The sequence below is a fragment of the Oncorhynchus nerka genome, linkage group LG2 (genome assembly GCF_034236695.1).
Source record: "Oncorhynchus nerka isolate Pitt River linkage group LG2, Oner_Uvic_2.0, whole genome shotgun sequence".
Taxonomy (NCBI): Eukaryota; Metazoa; Chordata; class Actinopteri; order Salmoniformes; family Salmonidae; genus Oncorhynchus; species Oncorhynchus nerka.
The window spans coordinates 29278950-29301629 of NC_088397.1; the positions used below are offsets into that span (position 1 = coordinate 29278950).

General features: G+C 45.6%; 1 pseudogene; it reads right to left on the reverse strand.

Moving 5' to 3' along the window:
* Window positions 1-3268: 3268 nt before the first annotated feature.
* LOC115120379 (aryl hydrocarbon receptor-like) overlaps window positions 3269-22680 on the reverse strand; it is a 95191-nt pseudogene continuing 75779 nt past the window's right edge.

The window sequence follows — 22680 nt, forward strand, 5'->3', positions numbered from 1 at the left end:
AGGGAAGTACACCTAACTTCCATGATGACGATCCTTGGTGATCTATATACGATTTACAACTCACCTCTCAGAGAATTAAGAATTTATTTATTTAGCTTCGCTATGACTGAGGCCAAAAGATGTATAACTTTTAAGTGGAACCATGAGGATCCTCCCCATATCACTCAATGGATTAATGAGGTCAGCCACTAGAAAAAATAACATATGATATGCAAGGTGTCCCACAGTCCTTTCATAAAACTTGGGATACCTGGATAGCATACATAGAGCCATTATAACATTTGATCATTGTTGGGTGTATGGTGTGTGATTTGAGGTAACATCTTGAACAGAGTACCCCAACTGTTGGCATGCGAATGGTTTTATTTGGTCTCCCAAGTTTTCTGAGCAAATAAAATGTCATTTGAAATCTGTTGAAATCTGTTCACAAGTATTCCCACGGATAATAGAGACATACTATACTGTATGTGATTGTAAACAAATAATAATAATGAATATTAATTTATTGGATTCAAAAAGCACTTTTCTACCAACTGAGGCACTCAAAGTGCTTTACATAATAGGGAGAAATTTGTAGCACCCACCTCAGCGCAGCAACTTTTTTTGTGCCAGAACGCTCACCACACATCAGCTATCAGGTGGAGAGGTGAGGAGTGATGTATGCCAATTAGGAATGAGGGGGATGATGGAATGTGGCCAGGATGGGAATTTAACCTTTGACACCGGGCTGAATAACCCTATTCTTACAATAAGCGGCATGGGACTTTGAATTGCCACAGAGTCAGGACACCCGTTTTAACATCCCATCCGAAAGACGGCTGTCACATCTGCTCCTGCTCCTCCCCTCGGGCGTACGACGTTGCCAGAGTACTAACCACCGGTCCTGGGATTCATCATTACGCACACCTGGCACTCAACATTACACGCACCTGGCACTCATCATTACGCGCACCCGTCACTCATCATTACGCGCACCTGGCACTCATCATTACGCGCACCAGTGAATCATTATGATTCACACCTGGACTCCATTACCTTCATCATTTCCTCCCCTTTATATGTCACTCTTCCAGTTTCATTCACCAGTTGATATTGTTCTTGTGTGTTGGCATTCTGCCTTATGTTGGTGGCGTGTTCTTGGATTCGTTGTTTTATTAAAATGTCTCACCTGCTTCCGACTCACCACCCCGTCATCACAGAATACCAACTCAAAATATGGAAGCAGCAGGACAACCGGACATCTCCCAGATGATCAATGAACAAAGTGACCTTCTTCGTCAACACCATGACCAGCTGGCTCAACTGGGGACGGCCATGGAAGATGTTCTCCGCAGTCCACAACGTCTCAACAGCGGAGGATATTCTAGAGCCAGTCTACCCAACGAGTCAGCACACTCAGCCCATTCAGCAACCCGCTAAGGTTAGCGACGCCCGTCTATCCCTCCTGGAGAAATGTGAAGGGACACCATTCAAATGCCGTGGCTTCCTCCTTCAGTGCTCCCTCTATTTCGCACATCAGATGGGAGCTCCCACCACCGAGATGTCTAAGGTTGCCACGGTTATTTCTCTGCTGACTGGGCAGGCATTGGAATGCGCTACGGCCGTCTGGGAGGTAGGAGAGGAGGAGCTTGAGTCTTATGAGTGGTTCATGACTCTGTGTTTAAATGTATTTTCAATCATCCCGAGGAGGGCAGAGAGGGAGGTGAGTGTCTGCTTCTGCTCCAGCTCCTCAGACAGCTGCTGAGTATGAGCTTACCTTCCGGACGGTAGCAGCTTCCAGTGGGTGGAATGAGCCGGCGCTCAGCATTATTTAAAAGAGGTCTGCGCGAGGAGATCCAGACGGAACTGGCCTGCCGAGGTGAGAACCTTACCCTGGACGCACTCAATGCGTTGGCCAGCTGGCATCTACATCGCTTCTCTCCCTCCTTCGGCGAGTGTTTGGGATCAGAGCCTGAACCCATGGAGGTAGGGGTCACACGCCTTCCCATGGCGGAACGACGCAGGCGGATGCTGCTGGGGCTCTGTCTGTACTATGGCCAGGGAGGGCACAAGAGCCAGCTGTGTCCATTACTTCAGAATCCAGGATCCACTAGAGCAGAGGGACGGTCACCTGATGTTACATCCCCCCGGACCAGGAGTGAGTATTCCATCTATTGCTCTTCCTGTTAGACTGATTTTAGTACCCATCACTCTGGAACTTTATGGATCAGACCCTTGCCTCCTCTCTCAATATTAGTACCTACCCACTCTCCTCTCCTTTTCCGGTTCAAGGTCTCGACTGTCGGCCTCAATGATTCGGAAGCATCACACACAATACCCAACCACTCATCCTCACCGTGGAGCCCAATCACCAGGAAAACATTCCCTTCATCACCAGTTCACAAGATCATCCTCGGCCTACCATGGCTTCAGCAACATAGCCCTACCATCTCATGGTCGAGGATGAGAATCACCGACTGGTCATCTGAATGCCGGAAGACCTCTGTTCCTGTCCACGTCAGTTGAGAGTCCTGTGGTTGCCCTTCAGCCCAACATCCCGGAGGAATATCAGGATTTAAGGGAGGTATTCTCCCAGACCTGCACTACCTGTCTCCCTCCTCATTGCCCCTGGGATGATCCCTGATCTAGAACAATGTGTTGCTTTATTCAAGTGTGTCACGTTGGCATAAAGGGTCGGGAGACAGGCGCAGGAATGCGTAATAGTTTTTTTTATTAGACCCAAATTACGGCGTGCCGTGTAAAGGCACAGGGACGAAGACCAAAAACCACATACAACACACAGGGTTGAAACCCAAACAAAAGAGCGAGGAGTACCTCGAATAAATAACACAAGCACAATGATTAAAACACAGGCTGAGACCCGTAATCATCTGCGCAATCCAAAATGTCACGAAAACCAAAACACACAACACAGGTACTCACACGAATCAACGGACATTGTAACAATAATCGACAGGACACTGGTAAACCAAGGGCACACTTATACAATTACTAATCACTGGGAATAGGGGCCAGGTGTGCGTAATGAAAGTTCCGGAGGGATCCGTGACAGTGTTATGATATGGTATACTACATACAGTATGTGTGATATATCTATACGTTGTATGTTTTTGATTATGTTTATTTACTTTTAAATTTGTATTTATTTGCTCTGATAAAATGGTATAATTGAACCAATAAAAAAAACATCTCACCAGGTCAAATTCCTGTTACATGTAAATGTACTTGACGAAGAAAAGGGATTCTGATAAGAACAGACAAACCTGTGTCAAGTCATTAAACCTCTTTAATGTGGAGATGAAATATAACAATTGAGGCGTAAGCGCCATGGCTGACACATTGTTAGAGGCAGAAAAACAACAAAAGCCACAAGGTGTATATTTATAAATACTGTTCTGAGGAAACAGGTCAAAAAGGGTTTTACAGACATGAACTGTTCTGTGTGCAGAAAACACATGTATAAAATAGTGTACAATAATAGATGTGAATCTTATGAAGGCCAGATTACTTAAAAATACAAATGAAAAATAGTATGTACACATTAAAATTATACTGCATATAGAAAGGCGCCTTGGCCTCAGTGCAGTAGTTATAGTGCCTACATTGTGCAGAAGCATACAGACAAGAATACTGAATACTATACTTTCAATATGGACACTTACGGTGTTCATTGTAGGTTCTGTATTTTTGTACGATTTCTGAAAGCACCCGATCCCCCTAGAATACATTGAATAATCCACATTGAATTGGATCATTGATCATTCTGAAACTGTAGCTGCCAATACTGTATTACTTCCCTGTAGAACTGCAGGGCAATAAAATAATTCATCAAAGAAAGTAAAGTGAAAGATATTCCCACAATGGCATAGGAGAACATATCAACAATGCAGTTTGAACAGTGGCTCTACTTTTTCATTTCAAATTGACTGGTGATTATATGCTTTTCCATGATTGGTTCATCGGTTTTCCTTCTGCATATTTATGCAAATGAGGCACTTCAACTATCTGATGCATTTCGGCATGAATACTTTACCAAGGCACCGCCCCTTCTTGGGTGTTTTCTATCAATAGAAGAACAATAGAAGCAGATAAAACTGCAGGTGCACAGGAATCCCACTGGGCACAGACATCAATTCAATGTTTATTCCAAGTTGGTTCCTGATCATTTCATTGAAATGATGTGGAAACAACATTTAATCAACCAGTGTGTGCACAGTGGGACACTTCACAAAATAACAGAAAAGACTAAACTGGCTCAATTACATATTTATAGTTTTGGTTAAATGCTTATAAAAATACAAAATATTTTTTTTTCTCAAAAAACAAAACAAAGCTGGGTAAATAAATGTATTTTTGTTGTTGATGTCATTACATTCTGATTAGCATATCTTGTTGTAATAATAGGATATATCACAATGGAGCATGGTTTGTGATGCAAGAACATGTGGCAAGTCTCAAAAGTCATCACATGGGAAAGAGTTTTTACATTTTCATTCAGGTCATTGGAGTATTATGATTGCTGGGGAATAGTTTTTTTTTTACTCCGTATCAAAATAAGCAGTTGATACAGTTTAAACTGTATATCATCTATACATACATATTGTCCATAATATCGTATGCCAACATATTTAGCATTTTCCAAATGCAAATGCTCTTCTTTTTGCCCGTATGGTTATACTGTAGTCAATTTACCAGGCATCGACTATCTCACCTTTCCTTTTGGAATTTGGCTAGATCCTATATGTTCAAATGCATTTAGGGATTTAAAAATCCCAGGAATCTAATTCATCGTGTTATCTCTTTTTCCCTATTACTTCTTACGTCATCATCTTTCGCCTGTCCTTTCCAAAATCATCTGGCAATTATTTAACATCAGAGGCACAATTCAAAACAACCAATAAATATATTCTCTTTCCTCCACATCGACCAGACGTGACTGTATGTCCAAAATGGCACTCTATTCCCTACATAGTGCACTACTTTCGACCAGGGCATGCCCACCCAAGGAGAAAGCAAGTCAAGGAGGAGCTCGCGACAGTCACTGGAGCTTCTGTCTTCTGTCTGGTTGCAGAAGAAAAATAAGCCACACGACCCTCTGGCCCAAACGCCTTGTATCTAGCATCCAAACATACGATTTGAGACGCATAGAAGAGAAATGAAGGAAGCCATCTTGGCCAGTCTCCTTGGTGAAGTAAGGCATGGTGGTGGTAGAATCCCCAAAGGCACCTGGCTGTGTGAGTCTGTATGTGTCCGTGTATCTGTTTGTTTAGCAAAGAGGGCTACTCATCAGTATCTCAACAAATTCCATTCAGCCGCGGAAAAGGCGGTTTCCTCCTCCTTGTAGAACCTTCTAGAAGTCGCAACAGTTGTTTTGATTGTTCTCTGAGAAGTATGTGGTTCCGTTGGGCAGGGGCGGGAACTGGAACGATATGTTTTCCTCCATTGGACAGTTTGCGACCTGGATGGTGAATAATGGACCAAGTTAGCCACAACAGATCAGAAAGACAAGGGGATGATGTAATGCATGCAACCCACCGCAAACTGTGCTTGTTTGAGTGCTTTTAAAATCCTCATTATACCCTTCTCAAAGAAACCAACGACAATGGACAAAACAAATCTTCAAATGTGTGTTTAAGTACATACAACAGCGTAATTAGCTCTAAATGCTTCAATATACGTCAAATATGAAACAGACACCTTCTTCCCAAAGGTCCCTTCGTGGCTCGTAATAACTGTCCTACTCGTAAAACCCTAAATACTGGTGCAATTAGAAACGCTGTAATCTGGTTGTAATAATGAAACAAGTCTCGGCCTTGAAAAATAGCTATTTTTACCTCATTGGGACAATCTGTTAAAATAAAGGTTACATTAAAATACTGGTGCCTGTATTACCTGTGTCTGCCCGTTGCAGTTGAGGTACTGCTGCTGGACCAGCAGGCTGTCTGGTGTGAGGCCCCCAGGGGTTAGACCAGGCCCCACCTGACAGGACAGAGGGCTGATGTTGGTGTCACCCTGTAGGATTGCAGAGGACCCCACGATGGGCCCGCTGGAGTTCCTCTGGAAGTAGCAGGAGGCCTGGGAGGGACTCTGGTCGTGGAGGGGGCTGTGGCCCTCTGACAGGAGGATGGGACCAGGGAACCAAGGGCCGTGTTGGGGTTTAAACAGACCCCGTTGACAGGAACCGATGGGGGGTTGGTGCTGCTGAACATGCAGCTGTTGGAAGAGACGAGAGGAGGGGTGACTTGAGCAGAGGTCTTTTGAGGCCTGTACTGGCCTGATATGGTTTGAGCCCTGTTGTAGTTCTGGGCCTGAGAGTTCTGCTGTGGCTGGGCTTCGAGCCCAGGGATAGGGAGCTGGGGAGCAATTTGGAAGTCAGACACCTGGTTGTTATAAAAGCTGCCCATGACATTTTGTTGGTGTAACATCGTGGGAAGCATTTGCTGCTGCTGCTGTTTCTGGGTCTGCAGGGAAAAGTGTCCTTGTAGGCAGATAGCCGGGTTGGGATCTAGAATGACATCTTTTGGTTGATTTGAAAAATTCTGGGCAAAGGTTTCCAACAAGGTGTTGGCCACCATGTTGGTATTGGGCATGGAGGAGGGCAAGGGCATCCACATGGTTTCCTGACCGGGCACGGCAAAGGGATCTGATTGGCTTATGGAGCGCTGGTCCTGGAATCTCATTGGCTGATCATTCATGCCCCACCCCAGCAGCTGGTTCTGGATTGGCAGACCCATAGGAGCAGAGCTCCGATTGGCAAGGCCTGACTGCATCTGTTGTCTCAGGGAATAAGACGCCAGCCCGTTACCAGGGCTGGACAGGATCTGAGAGGCCTGGAGGCCTTGCTGCTTACCTTTGGCTTGGTTCTGCCGCACCTGGGCACAGGAGCCAGCCAGGGCAGGGTCAAAGGCCAGAGGGTTAGCGTTGCTCTGCAGGCCCAGGTTCTCTCCCAGGGATTGGGCAAATGTGTTCCTGGAGGAAGCCTGCTGGAGTGTGGGGCCGTTCAATCCCATCTGAGAGTCCATGTGTGTCAGCTTCATCATGCCCCGAACGTTACTCACTGTTTCAGCCGCACTCAAGCCTCCCATCCCAAGCAACTGGTTCTGCTGGGGATCAACCCCCCAGTTGAAGCCCTTTCCTCCAGGCATCATGGTATTCCCCTGCAGGTCGACATTTGTAAGGCACTCTGGTACCTCCAGGAGAGGGTTGTTGACACTGACGGACCCCAGCAGTGAGCCCAGATGCTCGGGCATCTTGAGTCCTCCGTTCTCCTTGAAGAGATGTTCCTCCACATATGACAGGATGTCATGGTTGAGGATGTCATCAAGGTCCTCAGACATCTCACAGTTGCTGGAGCTCATCTTCAGCAGAGTGTTCTCCCAGTCCTTCAGCTCTGTGGGGTCCACATTCAGGCTGCAACAAGATAAGATCAGATCAGATAAGGTCCACTTCCAGGCTGCAATCACATCAAATACAACTTTATTTGTATAGCACATTTCATACAAGCTAGAGTATAGCAATACAATACAATGCGACTCACATCATTTTGTTTAAATAGATACAATCAATCATAGAAAATAGATGGTAAAATTCCATGGACAAAAATTGAAAGTATTTTTGTGGTAGTACAAGAAGTTTAAACATTTTAATTAAGTGAGGCGGTGAAATACACTGCTCAAAAAATAAAGGGAACACTTAAACAACACAATGTAACTCCAAGTCAATCACACTTCTGTGAAATCAAACTGTCCACTTAGGAAGCAACACTGATTGACAATACATTTCACATGCTGTTGTGCAAATGGAATAGACAACAGGTGGAAATTATAGGCAATTAGCAAGACACCCCCAATAAAGGAGTGGTTCTGCAGGTGGTGACCACAGACCACTTCTCAGTTCCTATGCTTCCTGGCTGATGTTTTGGTCACTTTTGAATGCTGGCGGTGCTTTCACTCTAGTGGTAGCATGAGACGGAGTCTACAACCCACACAAGTGGCTCAGGTAGTGCAGCTCATCCAGGATGGCACATCAATGCGAGCTGTGGCAAGAAGGTTTGCTGTATCTGTCAGCGTAGTGTCCAGAGCATGGAGGCGCTACCAGGAGACAGGCCAGTACATCAGGAGACGTGGAAGAGGCCGTAGGAGGACAACAACCCAGCAGCAGGACCGCTACCTCTGCCTTTGTGCAAGGAGGAGCAGGAGGAGCACTGCCAGAGCCCTGCAAAATGACCTCCAGCAGGCCACAAATGTGCATGTGTCTGCTCAAACGGTCAGAAACAGACTCCATGAGGGTGGTATGAGGGCCCGACGTCCACAGGTGGGGGTTGTGCTTACAGTCCAACACCGTGCAGGACGTTTGGCATTTGCTAGAGAACACCAAGATTGGCAAATTCGCCACTGGCGCCCTGTGCTCTTCACAGATGAAAGCAGGTTTACACTGAGCACATGTGACAGACGTGACATAGTCTGGAGATGCCGTGGAGAACGTTCTGCTGCCTGCAACATCCTCCAGCATGACCGGTTTGGCGGTGGGTCAGTCATGGTGTGGGGTGGCATTTTTTTGGGTGCCGCACAGCCCTCCATGTGCTCGCCTGACTGCCATTAAGTACCGAGATGAGATCCTCAGACCCCTTGTGAGACCATATGCTGGTGCGGTTGGCCCTGGGTTCCTTCTAATGCAAGACAATGCTAAACCTCATGTGGCTGGAGTGTGTCAGCAGTTCCTGCAAGAGGAAGGCATTGATGCTATGGACTGGCCCGCCCGTTCCCCAGACCTGAATCCAATTGAGCACATCTGGGACATCATGTCTCGCTCCATCCACCAACGCCACGTTGCACCAAAGACTGTCCAGGAATTGGCAGATGCTTTAGTCCAGGTCTGGGAGGAGATCCCTCAGGAGACCATCCGCCACCTCATCAGGAGCATGCCAGGCATTGTAGGGAGGTCATACAGGCACGTGGAGGCCACACACACTACTGAGCCTCATTTTGACTTGTTTTAAGGACATCACATCAAAGTTGGATCAGCCTGTAGTGTGGTTTTCCACTTTAATTTTGAGTGTGACTCCAAATCCAGACCTCCATGGGTTGATAAATTTGATTTCCATTGATAATGTTTTTGTGATTTTGTTGTCAGCACATTCAACTATGTAAAGAAAAAAGTATTTAATAAGAATATTTCATTCATTCAGATCTAGGATGTGTTATTTTAGTGTTCCCTTTATTTTTTTGAGCAGTGTATATTCAAAGTTCAATTTATTAAAATATCTGGTCTGATTACTTTGATAGACTATGTCAACCTCATTACTTTGGAATGTGGGGCAGTTAGATCACATATTTAATCACAAATAATTACACTAAGACTACTACACTTTTACTCATAAGGAATTAGAAATGTTTCAGGTTATCATTTGTGGAGAGAAATATAATGGACATTTGTGGACAAAACTTACTCAACCTTAAAAAATGGTTTAGTCTTCAACTACCACAACATATTTTCATCACTAACAAACTTCTAAACTTCTTCCACTAGATGCATCATCATATGTAAATAGTTTATGATTAGTGAATACTATAACGCAGTTATTCTGCGAACAAATTCACAAATTTGTGGCGCTATGCAGAAGTTGACATGTTGCTAGGCAACCCCTGCACTTGCCTGGGCAGGCCTACTCCCTCCATGGCTAAAGCCAGTTTGAGAAACGTGCTAACAAACGTTTGTGCTGTGCAACTCAATAAATACTGCACTCTAAGTCATGATAGTGTTGCTAGACAAAGCAACTTTACTTTCACCTTTCAATTTTAGAATCTACTATTGTTTTTTTATTCATTTCTATTATTTATTCTACAGTAGAAGTAGTAGTCAAACCTGGAACACAGGCTGTTGTCCCCGATGATTTGCTGCAGTGTTTCCATCAGGTCCTGGACAGTGGACTCCTCCCTGATGCCCGCGTCCGGCCTGGGCATAGTGTGGTGTTGGGACTGCCAGGAATCACCAGGCACGTTGGCCATTGCGTGGCTGTTGCTGAAGGCCTGGTCTTCCCAGGAGCACAGCTCCTGAGGGTTGGGGGGCTCGCTGGAGGTCTCGCTGGGGCTGGTCTGCATGGATGAATGATTGAATTAATAAAATACTTTTCGTCTCAAGTCATCCTTAGCGACCCATCCTTACGGGGCTATTTGAGACATTGTCTGTGTCCAAAATGGCAACCTATTCCCTACATAGTACACTAGAGACCTATTGGCCCTGGTCAAAATTAGTGCATAATATAGGGAATACGGTAAAACAGAGTAAATTGCTGTACCTGCATGTAGATGGCCTGGTCCTGCTTCAGCATGGAGCCCAGCATGGAGTCGGGGTCCAGGGCCATTTCTTCGGCCATCTTCCTGATCTTAGGGCCCTTGCTCTGGGTTGGAACGTCAGTTATGTCCAGAGAGGGGCCCACCTCGTAGAGAACAGCTTCCCCAGTGGCGAAGTTAAAAGGCAGCTGGAGTCTCCGCTGGCGAAGCTGCTCCTCACCCTCATTATTTCTTGAGGAATAAAAAGGAGTATTATAATAAAATAGAGTAGTATAGTACAGTACAGTAGAGTACGGTAGAGTAGAGTACGGCAGAGTACAGTAGAGTACGGTAGAGTACAGTAGAGTACGGTAGAGTAGAGTACGGTAGAGTACGGTAGAGTACGGTAGAGTACAGTAGAGTACGGTAGAGTAGAGTACGGTAGAGTACAGTAGAGTACGGTAGAGTAGAGTACGGTAGAGTACGGTAGAGTTCGGTAGAGTACATTAGAGTACGGTAGAGTAGAATACGGTAGAGTACAGTAGAGTACGGTAGAGTAGAGTACGGTAGAGTACGGTAGAGTAGAGTAGAGTTCGGTAGAGTACAATAGAGTACGGTAGAGTAGAATACGGTAGAGTACAGTAGAGTACGGTAGAGTACGGTAGAGTACAGTACGGTAGAGTACAGTAGAGTACGGTAGAGTACGGTAGAGTAGAGTTCGGTAGAGTACAGTAGAGTACGGTAGAGTACAGTAGAGTACGGTAGAGTAGAGTATAGAGTTCAGTAGAGTACAGTAGAGTACGGTAGAGTACAGCGCAGAGTAATCTTGGATTGGATTGTCCAGATGATGACTCTACTCACGATAACGGTCTCTGTCTGACCATGATGAAGTCGGGCCTCCCTCCCTTGTAGATCAGTCTGGCGTTAGCCTGAACCCAGATCCACACACCATTCTTGGCCAGGAGCCTAAACACAGTCAGACCACTCTCACCTGTCTTTATCACTAAGGAGGGAAACAGACGCAAGGAAACTGTCAAAAACAGGGTCGGGTACAGCAAATACAGAGAACTCATTTGTTTTTGTTCATTTCATTCATTCATTGTTTAATCCATTTGTTGCTTCAGTTATTCATTCATTCATCCGTTCAATCATTTGTTAGTTAATTCAAACATTCAAAGAAGAAAGTTGTAATATTGATTTGGAAACGTGACAACGACTTACTTCTGACATGGTTGTCGGCACAGTACATCATGTCAGCAGCGTGAATGAACTGGTATCCAGAGCCTCTCATACACAACTCCAGCTCCGTGTAACCCAGAACCACCTTCCCTCTGGCACACAATAACACACAGGGGGAATAACATTAGAAACGCTTGCTAATAATTCAGTTTTTTCTGATCTCTACAGTTTGTGGTTACAATTCATAGTAATGTTCATGAATAAGTCATTACAAATGCTTATAAATCATTTAGAAATTAATATAAATGTTATAACACACACAAAGGAATAACGTTATCTATAACGTTAGATATACATTACATGGCCAAAAGTGTGTGGTCACCTGCTCGTCAAACATCTCATTCCAAAATCATGGGCATTAATATGGAGTTGGTCCCCCCTTTGCTGCTATAACAGCCTCCACTCTTATGGGAAGCCTTTCCACTAGATCTTGGAACATTGCTGTGTGGACTTGCTTTCAAGTAGCCTAGTGGTCAGAGCGTGGTTAGAGCACTCTAACCACTAGGCAGGTAGACTTGGGCCAGTAACCGAAAGGTTGCTGGATCGAATCCCAGAGCTGACAAGGTAAAAATCTGTTGTTCTGGTCCTGAACAAGGCAGTTAACCCAGTGTTCCCTGGCCATCATTGTAAATAAGAATTTGTTCTTAACTGACTTGCCTAGTTAAATAAAGGTTTAAAATACATTTACAATTCAGCCACAAGAGCATTAGTGAGGTCGGGCAGTGATATTGGCTGATTAGGCAGATTCATCCGTCGGACTGCCAGATGGTGAAGCGTGATCGATCACCACTGCTCCAGAGTCCAATTGTGGCAAGCTTAGGCTTGTGTACGGCTGCTCGGCCATGAAAACCCACTTAATGAAGCTCCCGATGAACAGCTATTGTGCTGACGTTGCTTCCAGAGGCAGTTTAGAACTCGGTAGTGAGTGTTGCAACCGAGAACAATTATTATTGTTAAAATTTGACCCCCTTTTCATGGTATCCAATTGTTTAGTCGTTACTATCTTGTCTCATCGCTACAACTCCTGTACGGGCTCGGGAGAGACGAAGGTCGAAAGCCATGCGTCCTCCGAAACACAACCCAACCAAGCCAACCAAGCCAAGCCAAGCCGCACTGCTTCTTAACACAGCGCGAATCCAGAGCACCAATGTGTCGGAGAAAACACCGTGCCCCTATCAACCTGGTCAGCGTGCACTGTGCCCGGCCCGCCACAGGAGTCGCTAGTGCGCGATGAGTCAAGGATCTCCCTACCGGCCAAACCCTCCCTAACCCGGACACATTGTGCGTCACCCCATGGACCTCCCGGTCGCAGCCAGCTGCGACAGAGCCTGGGCTCGAACCCAGAGTCTCTGGTGGCACAGCTAGCGCCCAACAATTTCTTTGCGGTACGCACTTCAGCACTAGGCGGTCCCGTTCTGTGAGTTTGTGTGACCTACCACTTCGCGGCTGATCCGTTGTTGCTCCTAGACGTTTCCACTTCACAATAACAGCACTTACAGTTGACTGGGGCAGAAATTTGACGAACTAACTTGCTGAAAGTCACTGAGCTCTTCAGTACGGGCCATTCTACTGCCAATGTTTGTCTATGGAGATTGCATGGCTGTGTGCTCGATTTTATACACTTTTCAGCAACAGGTGTGGCTGAAATAGCTGAATCCACTAATTTGAAGGGATGTGCACATACTGTAGTGTACTTTAATAATAACACTGGATGGGAGTGTTACCTTGTATCAACATTCGTGGGGGTGAAATCCAGCTTGTGTTTGGTCTGGAATATAAGTGTCTTGGTCCTGATCTCCAGGATAGAGGGGGTCTGGATGGGGGTAGCCACCACAAACAGGGCCAGCTGGGGGTGGTCTATGGTACCATCATCTGACATCTTGTTCTGGCCATGGAGGTACTTCAGACGCCCATTGAAGTTCAGGGCCTGGAGTTGAAGACACAGGGAAATGAGGAGGAAAGGTAAGGGACTTCTCTGTGTGATCACATGAGGATAAACAGAGATCCTAAATACAACTACACTGAGGTAAGTTTTATATATATATATTGTATTGTTTTTGTTTTGCGTATATTGTCTCATTCTGTGGATGCAAAAGTCGTATTTTAACCACTACTACTAAATTACTAATACAAAGTTAATCTGTGGACGTTAGGCCTCTAGTTGTGTGTGGTTGGACTGTTAGTTTACTGTACCAGGAAGCCAGAGGAGTTGTCCAGGAGACAGCGGAAGCGACAGACGAAGCTCCTCTCCAGGAAGGAAGAGTTCTCAGGAGGAATGTGCTGCGGGTCGTAGCTCACTATGTTGCTGGTGATGTCACTGCTGTTGTTAGGCTGCAGGCCTACAGTACACACAGTTACGGTACAGAGTATATTTATATATCTTTTATATTTTAGTCATTTATTAGGCACTCTTATCCAGACCAACTTACAAGAGCAATTAGGTTTAAGTGCCTTGCTCAAGGGCACATTTTTCACGAAGTTGGCTCTGGGATTCAAACCAGTGACCTTTCCGTGACTTGCCCAATGCTCTTTACAGCTAGGCTGCCTGTTTATTATCCTCTATATTCAGCTAGCTATACAAAAAATGTTTTCAAGCAATATCAAATCTTTCCACAAAGGTTGGCTTAGTCCTCGTGTCAAAGTCATTCCACGGAGGGACGAGTGTCTGCGGGTTTTCACTCCACCCCTGTACTTTACTGCTGAATTAAGGTCACTAATTAGTAAGGAACTCCCTTCACCTGGTTGTCTAGGTCTTAATTGAAAGGAAAAACCCAAAACCCGCAGACACTCGGTCCTCCATGGAATGAGTTCGACACCCCTGGCTTAGGCAGTAGAACACCAGGGTGTGAGTACTAACATAGCAGACTGGAGTACTAACATAGTGCATTACTCACTCTCTGTTGTCCCTGGCTCTGCATCAAACTGGTTGGGGTTAAGGGCGAAGTGGAGCTGACGTCTGAACAAGGCCCTGTCGTCCGTGTGGATCAACTCAAACACACTCTGGTGAACCACATCTGACTGTGGGAGACAGGACAAAGAGGGAGACAAGAGTGTAAAAGACAATATACAGTACAGTACAGACTAGAGAGGAATATATGACATGCATGAGATTGTCATTTCCAAATGTCTCCTGGGAATACGAACTAACAGGTGCTGCCCTCTAGTGGTTTGGCAGCCCTAATACGCCACTGTCTGCTCCATTCAATGTTTTGTGGGAAGGGGGAAGGAGTGGGATGGGTTGTGCATCTCTCATTAAAGAGCAAAGCTCACTAGGGTGCAGAGGCCCAAACAACCCCCATATTCCACTCTCTGTGAGTGTGTGTGCATACACAGTGTAGCCTAGTGGTTAGAGCATTTGACTAGTAACCGAAAGGTTGCAAGTTCAAACCCCCGAGCTGACAAGGTACAAATCTGTCGTTATGCCCCTGAACAGGCAGTTAACCCACTGTTCCTAGGCTGTCATTGAAAATAAGAATTTGTTCTTAACTGACTTGCCTAGTTAAATAAAGGTTTAAAAAAAAAAAAAAAACCTGTGTGTTGTTGTTTGGAGCATGAGTAATCAACATATTCATTAGAATACACCTGCATTGCTTGCTGTTTGGGGTTTTAGGCTGGGTTTCTGTACAGCACTTTGATATATCAGCTGATGTAAGAAGGGCTTTATAAATACATTTGATTTGATTAGAGCCTCTCTCCTGCAGTGTGACGTCTGTCTTTAGGCAAGTGACTCGGCCATGCACCATGTGTATGTGTGTGCACTGTAAGCAGGGGTGAATGTAGATTTCATTTCTTCCCCGTACGGGACGTCCTATGTGCACACGCTTATGGGCCTAATCATAGAATTTTGCCGGGACGCCGTACTGGACCGCTTTACGTTCACCCCTGGCTTTAAGTGTGTGTGTACTGTAAGTATGTGTGTGTACTGTAGGTGTGTGTACTGTAAGTATGTGTGTGTACTGTAGGTGTGTGTGTGTGTGTACTGTAAGTGTGTGTGTGTGTACTGTAAGTGTGTGTATGGGCCAATAACCCGGGCTCATGCATCGTGTTGCAGAGGGCAAGCAGTGCTTCTGGGCCCAATGTGTTCCGAGCACACACACGACTCATGTGTTTTCCCATTCCCTTCCATCCATTAACCGCTCCGCCGTGAAAAGAATGCTGGGAACGTAGGTCTGACGGAGACAGAGAGCTGTGTGAGATGAGCGCGTGTGATTTGATGCTCGCTCTCTTCTCCCCTAGGCTTCCTAAAACTCGTACTTGACTTCAGTCAAGGTCTCTCTCTGGGAATGATGTGTGTGCGTGTGCGCACGGAACGAGAGTTTGGAGTTTGTTGGCCGATGAACTTCTGACTTATAAATACATCCATTTAAAATGTGGTCTGTATACATGTCTGTGATGAGAAGGGGAGCCAAGGGCATATCAATCGCAACTCCATGCACTTATGCTTCCTATTATAGCCTTGGTACTTCAGTTATGACTGATACGCTTTGGGGATGATAGGCTTTTTGACAGATTACTGTTAAAGTTGAGGAGTCACATTAGAATGTTCAACAAGCTCAGCTGGCAAGCAAATTATTCAACTGTGACAATATTGACATTTGTCTTTAGTGTACATATGATGGTGTAATTAGCTAGCTAGGTGATGTGGGCTTCCATGAGGTGACATGTATGATACCATTAGCTAGCTAGGTGATACGGCTACTATGAGGTGACATGTATGATACCATTAGCTAGCTAGGTGATGTGGGCTTCCATGAGGTGACATGTATGGTACCATTAGCTAGCTAGGTGATATGGGCTGCCATAAGGTGACATGTATGGTACCATTAGCTAGCTAGGTGATATGGGCTAACATAAGGTGACATGTATGGTACCATTAGTTAGCTAGGTGATACGGGATGCCATGAGGTGACATGTATGATACCATTAGCTAGCTAGGTGATATGGGCTAACATAAGGTGACATGTATGGTACCATTAGCTAGCTAGGTGATACGGCTGCCATGAGGTGACATGTATGATACCATTAGCTAGCTAGGTGATATGGGCTGCCATGAGGTGACATGTATGATACCATTAGCTTGCTAGGTGATATGGGCTGCCATGAGGTGACATGTATGATACCATTAGCTAGCTAGGTGATATGGGCTGCCATAAGGTGACATGTATGGTACCATTAGCTAGCTAGGTGATACGGCTGCCATGAGGTGACATGTATGATACCATTAGCTAGCTAGGTGATATGGGCTGCCATGAGGTGACATGTATGATACCATTAGCTTGCTAGGTGATATGGGCTTCCATGAGGTGACATGTATGATACCATTAGCTTGCTAGGTGATATGGGCTGCCATGAGGTGACATGTATGATACCATTAGCTAGCTAGGTGATACGGCGGCCATGAGGTGGCATGTATGGTACCATTAGCTAGCTAGGTAATATGGCTGCTATGAATTGACTTGAAAGGTACCTACATACTGTAGGGTCTTCATAACACCTGAATAACCGATACATAATACATTTATAAGCAGTATATGCATAATGTGGGTGCACTGTATGTCAGTCAGTGTTGGTCAAAAGGCCCTATTTTACCTGGTGGAACCCTAGGTAGTCCTGAACAGTAGGAGAGGAGTAGAACACGTATCCCTCCGCCGTGACCACCAGCACAAAGCCGTTCAGGGCCTAGAGACACAGAGAGGCACAGTCAGACAAAAATAAACACGATGACCTTACTATTTATGAACTTAATAGTATTATATTATTATGAAGTTAACATATGTTCATACTTCATACGTCAAACAAGACACACTCAGCTATTCGACGTGAAGATGGGCAAATAAACTTAACCTGAATGAAATAAAAATGAATCCCATGACGTAGTGAATGATAAGGGGCAATAAAGGAGTCAAATTAAATTAGAGGAGGAATTCTGGTCGGCTATTGAAGGAGGGAGAAGTAGCCATGGTGTGTGTCTGTGTGTGTGTGTGCATATGTGTGTGTGTTTGTTCAGGTTTGGGTAAACATCCCATGTAATTAGCCATTCCTTTGTTCAGGTGTTAAATGTGACAATACAACGGAGCGGGGGGAATATAGCTACTTGTCACGCACAGGATCCTGAACCTTGTAAACAATAGAGCACCAGAGTGTGTGTGAGTGTGAATGTGTGTGTGAGAGAGAGAGAGAGAGAGAGAGAGAGAGAGACAGACAGACAGACAGACAGACAGACAGACAGACAGACAGACAGACAGACAGACAGACAGACAGACAGACAGACAGACAGACAGAGACAGAGAGATAGAGAGAGACAGAGAGATAGAGAGGGAGAGAGAGAGAGAGAGAGTGAGTGAGTGACAGGGTATGCGAAAGGTCCTGCATTTTGGTATCACAATAAAGGGCCTGTACGGATTTACTGGAAGCTGCTGAAAATTTTCAGCATATAAAACACAGGCAACAGGTTTAGCCAATGTACAGGTTTAGGAATACAGGCCAAAGTATCTGTGTGTGTGTGCAGTGGTGGAAAAAGTACCCAATTGTCAAAGTTAATATTTATCTATTTTTAAAATGTTTTTTTTTTTAACAAACAAAGCCTTTGTGTTTCAGTGCGTCCACCAGATCAATGGTAGTAGGGATGTCCAGAATGTTCTCTTAATAAGTGCATGAATTGGACCATTTTCCTGTCATGCTAAACATTCAAAATGTAACGAGTAAAAAGTACAATATTTTCTTTAGGAATGTAGTGAAGTAAAAGTAAAAGTTGTCTAAAATATAAATAGTAAAGTAGAGTACAGATACCCCCAAAAACAACTTAAGTAGTGCTTTAAAGTATTTTTTACTTACAAGTACTTTACACTACTGTGTATGTGTTTGAGGGTAATAGTGAGTGATTCTAACCCACCTACTCTAATTATTTCCTGAGAAAGACTACAGGACAACAAGACGATAACGTGGTTTGTAACATCTTCATGACATATGCTCCCAGATAGCACTGAACAAGTTTTCTGCATGGTGAATCAACTAGCCCCATTAATCTTTACTTGGCACATAGGCCTACACAAAAATAAAAAATAAAACAACACACAATTGTGTCTCAGAAGAGCAGCGTTTGTTCTCTGTGTGGATTTACTGCCGTCACCAGGACAGCGACTGAGGAAGAAAGTTAAGATTAAACGACAAACTGCCCAGCATTACCAAACTATCAAGGCGGATAATCAGTCATAAATCAGTCTAGCACCACCCTCCATTAGACCAGTCCCTACTGGAGAGAATAGTGCTGTGTGTGGTCAGTGGTGAGACCTCCCTGGAGATGGCGATGGTTATCTTTAGCAATAAAACAAACGCTAATGAGGACTAGCGTAACCCTCACCGAGAAATGGGACAGCACGCTAACACTCCTAGCATTAGCCTCAGTGAGAAGAGGGAGGGCATTGCCCATGGGTAATGAAATGAGAGAGTCAAACTCAGGATTTAGTCAGGAGGGGAGGGAATGTGGGTGTTTACTCCAAGACAATGACTCTATATGTGTGCTTAGACAAGTGGTTGAATCCACCTCTTTTTGTTCTCCCTTGTTGGTATTGAACATACATGTATGAGAGGCTATACGGAGGTTGTTGAAATATCCAAGGGTTTATAATCAAGCATATTTGTTTGAGACTGTATACAGGGGTTCTATATCTATGGTATACAGTATGCATGATATATAGGCTGATGACGTGAGACAGTAATCCCTAACCTAACTCTCGGGGAGGATGGAGGAGTTTCGGTCATGTCAAGACATAAAACAAATAGCTTCTCGTATAACTGGAGGGGAAGGAGTGAGGCTGGTTTCTTTACATGTAGATGGGTATGAGAGGCGTCATATAGTGTGTGTGAGCTGGGGGACAGGTTGGTGCTTGCCCTTCACGCCAGCTAAGCTTCCTCGGGTAAAACCCAGAGGGGGAGAGAGAGAGAGAGAGGCCTCGGGCTGGGGGACAGACAGACAGACAGACAGACAGACAGACAGACAGACAGACAGACAGACAGACAGACAGGCAGACAGACAGGCAGGCAGGCAGACAGACAGACAGGCAGACACTGTATACCTGGTGCAGGAGGTTTGCCTCGGAGAACGTGACCCCATCCACAGAGGTTGTGGCGGTTGTGCTCTTCGCTAGAGTGATCGGTCCATTCCCTCCGAACGCTCTCTCCACCCCCCACCCTGGACTGCCTTTCTTCGTGGTCGCTGCGAAACAGAACAGAGGGAGAGAAACATAACTTCACACCGGCACGCAAACCTGAAAGCAATACGCGCCGGACAGTGGGAGAAAGCAGCATAGAACTCACTTCTCAAAGATGTTGTTGACAGGCTCTCTGCTAACATCTGTAACTCTGAAACAGTTATCTTCCTCCTCCAAGCCAACAGACTAAAACTACAGCCCCTAAGATGGCTCTCCTTCCCTCTCTCCAACCCCTGCTGTTGTTGTTGTGTGTGGCTGTGTGCGTATATGTGTGTGTGTGTTTGTATGTATGTGTGTGTCTCGGCTTGTTTTACTATCCTCGTAGGTACCGGAAATCCCCAAAAGTCACCACAAGGATAGTAAAGGATAGTAAAGGACACACCCCCACAAAGGCTATTTTAAGCTGAGTTTAAAGGGTTTGGTTTAGGGTTAGAATTAGGTTACGGGTTGTGTTTAGGGTTAGGGGCTTAAAGTTGGAGTTAAGGTCAGGGTTAGGTTTAGGGGTTAGGAAAAATAGGATTTTGAATGTAAATACATTTTGGATCCCCACAAGGATAATAAAACATATGGTGTGTGTGTGTGTGTGTGCACGTGCATGTGCTTTCTTGCATGTGTCTGTGTGTCAGCCAGGATTGGCTTTGGGCTCATTTGGGACTTAACTTTGACTCCAGCTTTAACAGACTCCGTTTTCTCCTTCCCTTGTTCATTTGTTCTCATCCCCAGAAGAAGCCCTGACAGCGAGCGAGGCTCATAGGGGACTAAGTGCGGGCGTGTACGTCATATGTTTCAACTGGAGACTTGAGACATACTCCAGATGTCCACAGCCAGGCCTCTAATCTATGTTTGTGTCCCCTAAAAGCAGAGCTGCAGACACCAAGTATGTTTGCGAAAAAAACAAAGCCAATTGTTTTCAGAAATGCCGGATGAGCTGCGACTATTTCTGTCCGTTAGTCTAATATCTCAAAGGTGGTCTTCTTAAAATAAGTCAGAATCGAAAGAGAGAGAGATAGGGAAGGAAAGAGAAAAGGGGAGATAATGAGGGATATGAGAGAGAGAGAGAGAGAGAGAGAGAGAGAGAGAGAGAGAGGGAGGCAGATGAAGACAGAGTGAGAGAGGAGACAAACAAATGGAGGAGACAGACAGTGACAAATAGTCGTACATACTGGAGTCGGACACACTGGTGACTGACTCCACCAGACTCCAGACTAGGGCTCTGGTCTTTCCCGTCTCTCCGCTTTCCCGTCTGTAGCTCCAGATCAGAACAAGAGCCTCCTTGTTCCCACTCTCAGCCTCCCCTCGACCCTCATACCCGGCTGGACACAACACACCCACTGTGCTCAGCCACTTCTGATGAGCGCTGAAAGAGCCAGGGGCTTTCTCTGCCTTCACCACAGATCTTAAATCAATAAAGCATGTTGTTCAGCCTGAATTACAGCTTGGACTGGGTCTGGCTGGGCCTGACTGGGCCTGGTTGGGCCTGACTGGGCCTGACTGGGCCTGTCAGAAGGCTTGATGGGGGCTGCTACACCAACACTAATTATTTCAATCACAGAGATAAGTGACTCTCATAGTACTTTGCTATAAGTCTAGAAGTTTCCCAGTTGGAATGTGAGTAAGTGGCTGCCCAGAGCTAGCTAGAGAGACCGGCTGCTGTACATTGGCTAGCCCAGAGCTAGCTAGAGAGACCGGCTGCTGTACACTGGCTAGCCCAGAGCTAGCTAGAGAGACCGGCTGCTGTACATTGGCTAGCCCAGAGCTAGCTAGAGAGACCGGCTGCTGTACATTGGCTAGCCCAGAGCTAGCTAGAGAGATGGCCTGCTGTACATGGGCTAGCCCAGAGCTAGCTAGAGAGATGGCCTGCTGTACATTGGCTAGCCCAGAGTTAGCTAGAGAGATGGCCTGCTGTAGGCTACATTAGGCTAGCCTGACAACTCACACTGCTCTGTCTGTCGTTTGCTACATACTTTACTCGTCTGTGGTGACAAGGGGAATGAGGGGTGTTGTTCACAAGACAAAGTCAACAGTGATTGGATCGTCAAACCAATCAGAGTATCAAAACCAATGCTTTACCCACGTGTGTTCTGGCTCTGGCCCAACCCATACGTTTCTGGACCAATCGCACGGCCCCGAATGTGTTCGCATTCTGTGAAGGGTCAGGGAGGCACTCAGATCCAGACTCATTGCAGAGAAGAAACGAATGTCTGCAGGCGTGAAAGGAGTCTGGTTAGCCAGGCAAACATTAGGCTACAGCACAGAGCTAACCCTGGCTCTGAGGTACGGCCTAAGAGCATGTGGCTGCCTGCTATAGTCTACATTGGAGTTAGCTAGAGCGTGTGGTTGCTGTACAGACTAGCCTGGAGCAAGCTCTGCCCCTGAGGTACGGTCGGCTGCAGGCTGGGTGGGGCGCCCAGTCATTTCCTGTGTGTGTTGTGAGCTACAGGCTGCAGCTAATGCTATTTCTGGATCCACAGCCATTATCAAGCCCTCTGTATCACAAGAAGAAAAATATAGAAAAAAGAGAGGGGAGAGAGAGAGAGAGAGAGAGAGAGAGAGAGAGAGAGAGAGAGAGAGAGAGAGAGAACAAAAACAACAGTGTTTCTTTCCAGCAACAAAACACCAAGATACCTTTCCCACAGGACACAGATGTTGGGAGATAATTTTAGGGGAAATGTAAAGTCAAAGGCAAACCACTTAAAAGGATGGCCTATCGATATGGCCCAGTAAATTGCAGAGTACTTAACTATGTAGCATACATCAGGGTTAGGAAGGAGAGAAAGAGAGCGAGAGAAAAAGGTAGAGAGAGAGAGAGAGACAGGGGTGGGAGAAAGAGAGAGAGCGAGAGAGAGAGAGAGAGAGAGAGAGACAAGGGTTGGAGCGAGAGAGAGAGCACCGTTTCATGGTTTGGCAGACATGTACGGTATGCGGCTATACGGTATGGTTACTTTCCCATGTTTGTTCCT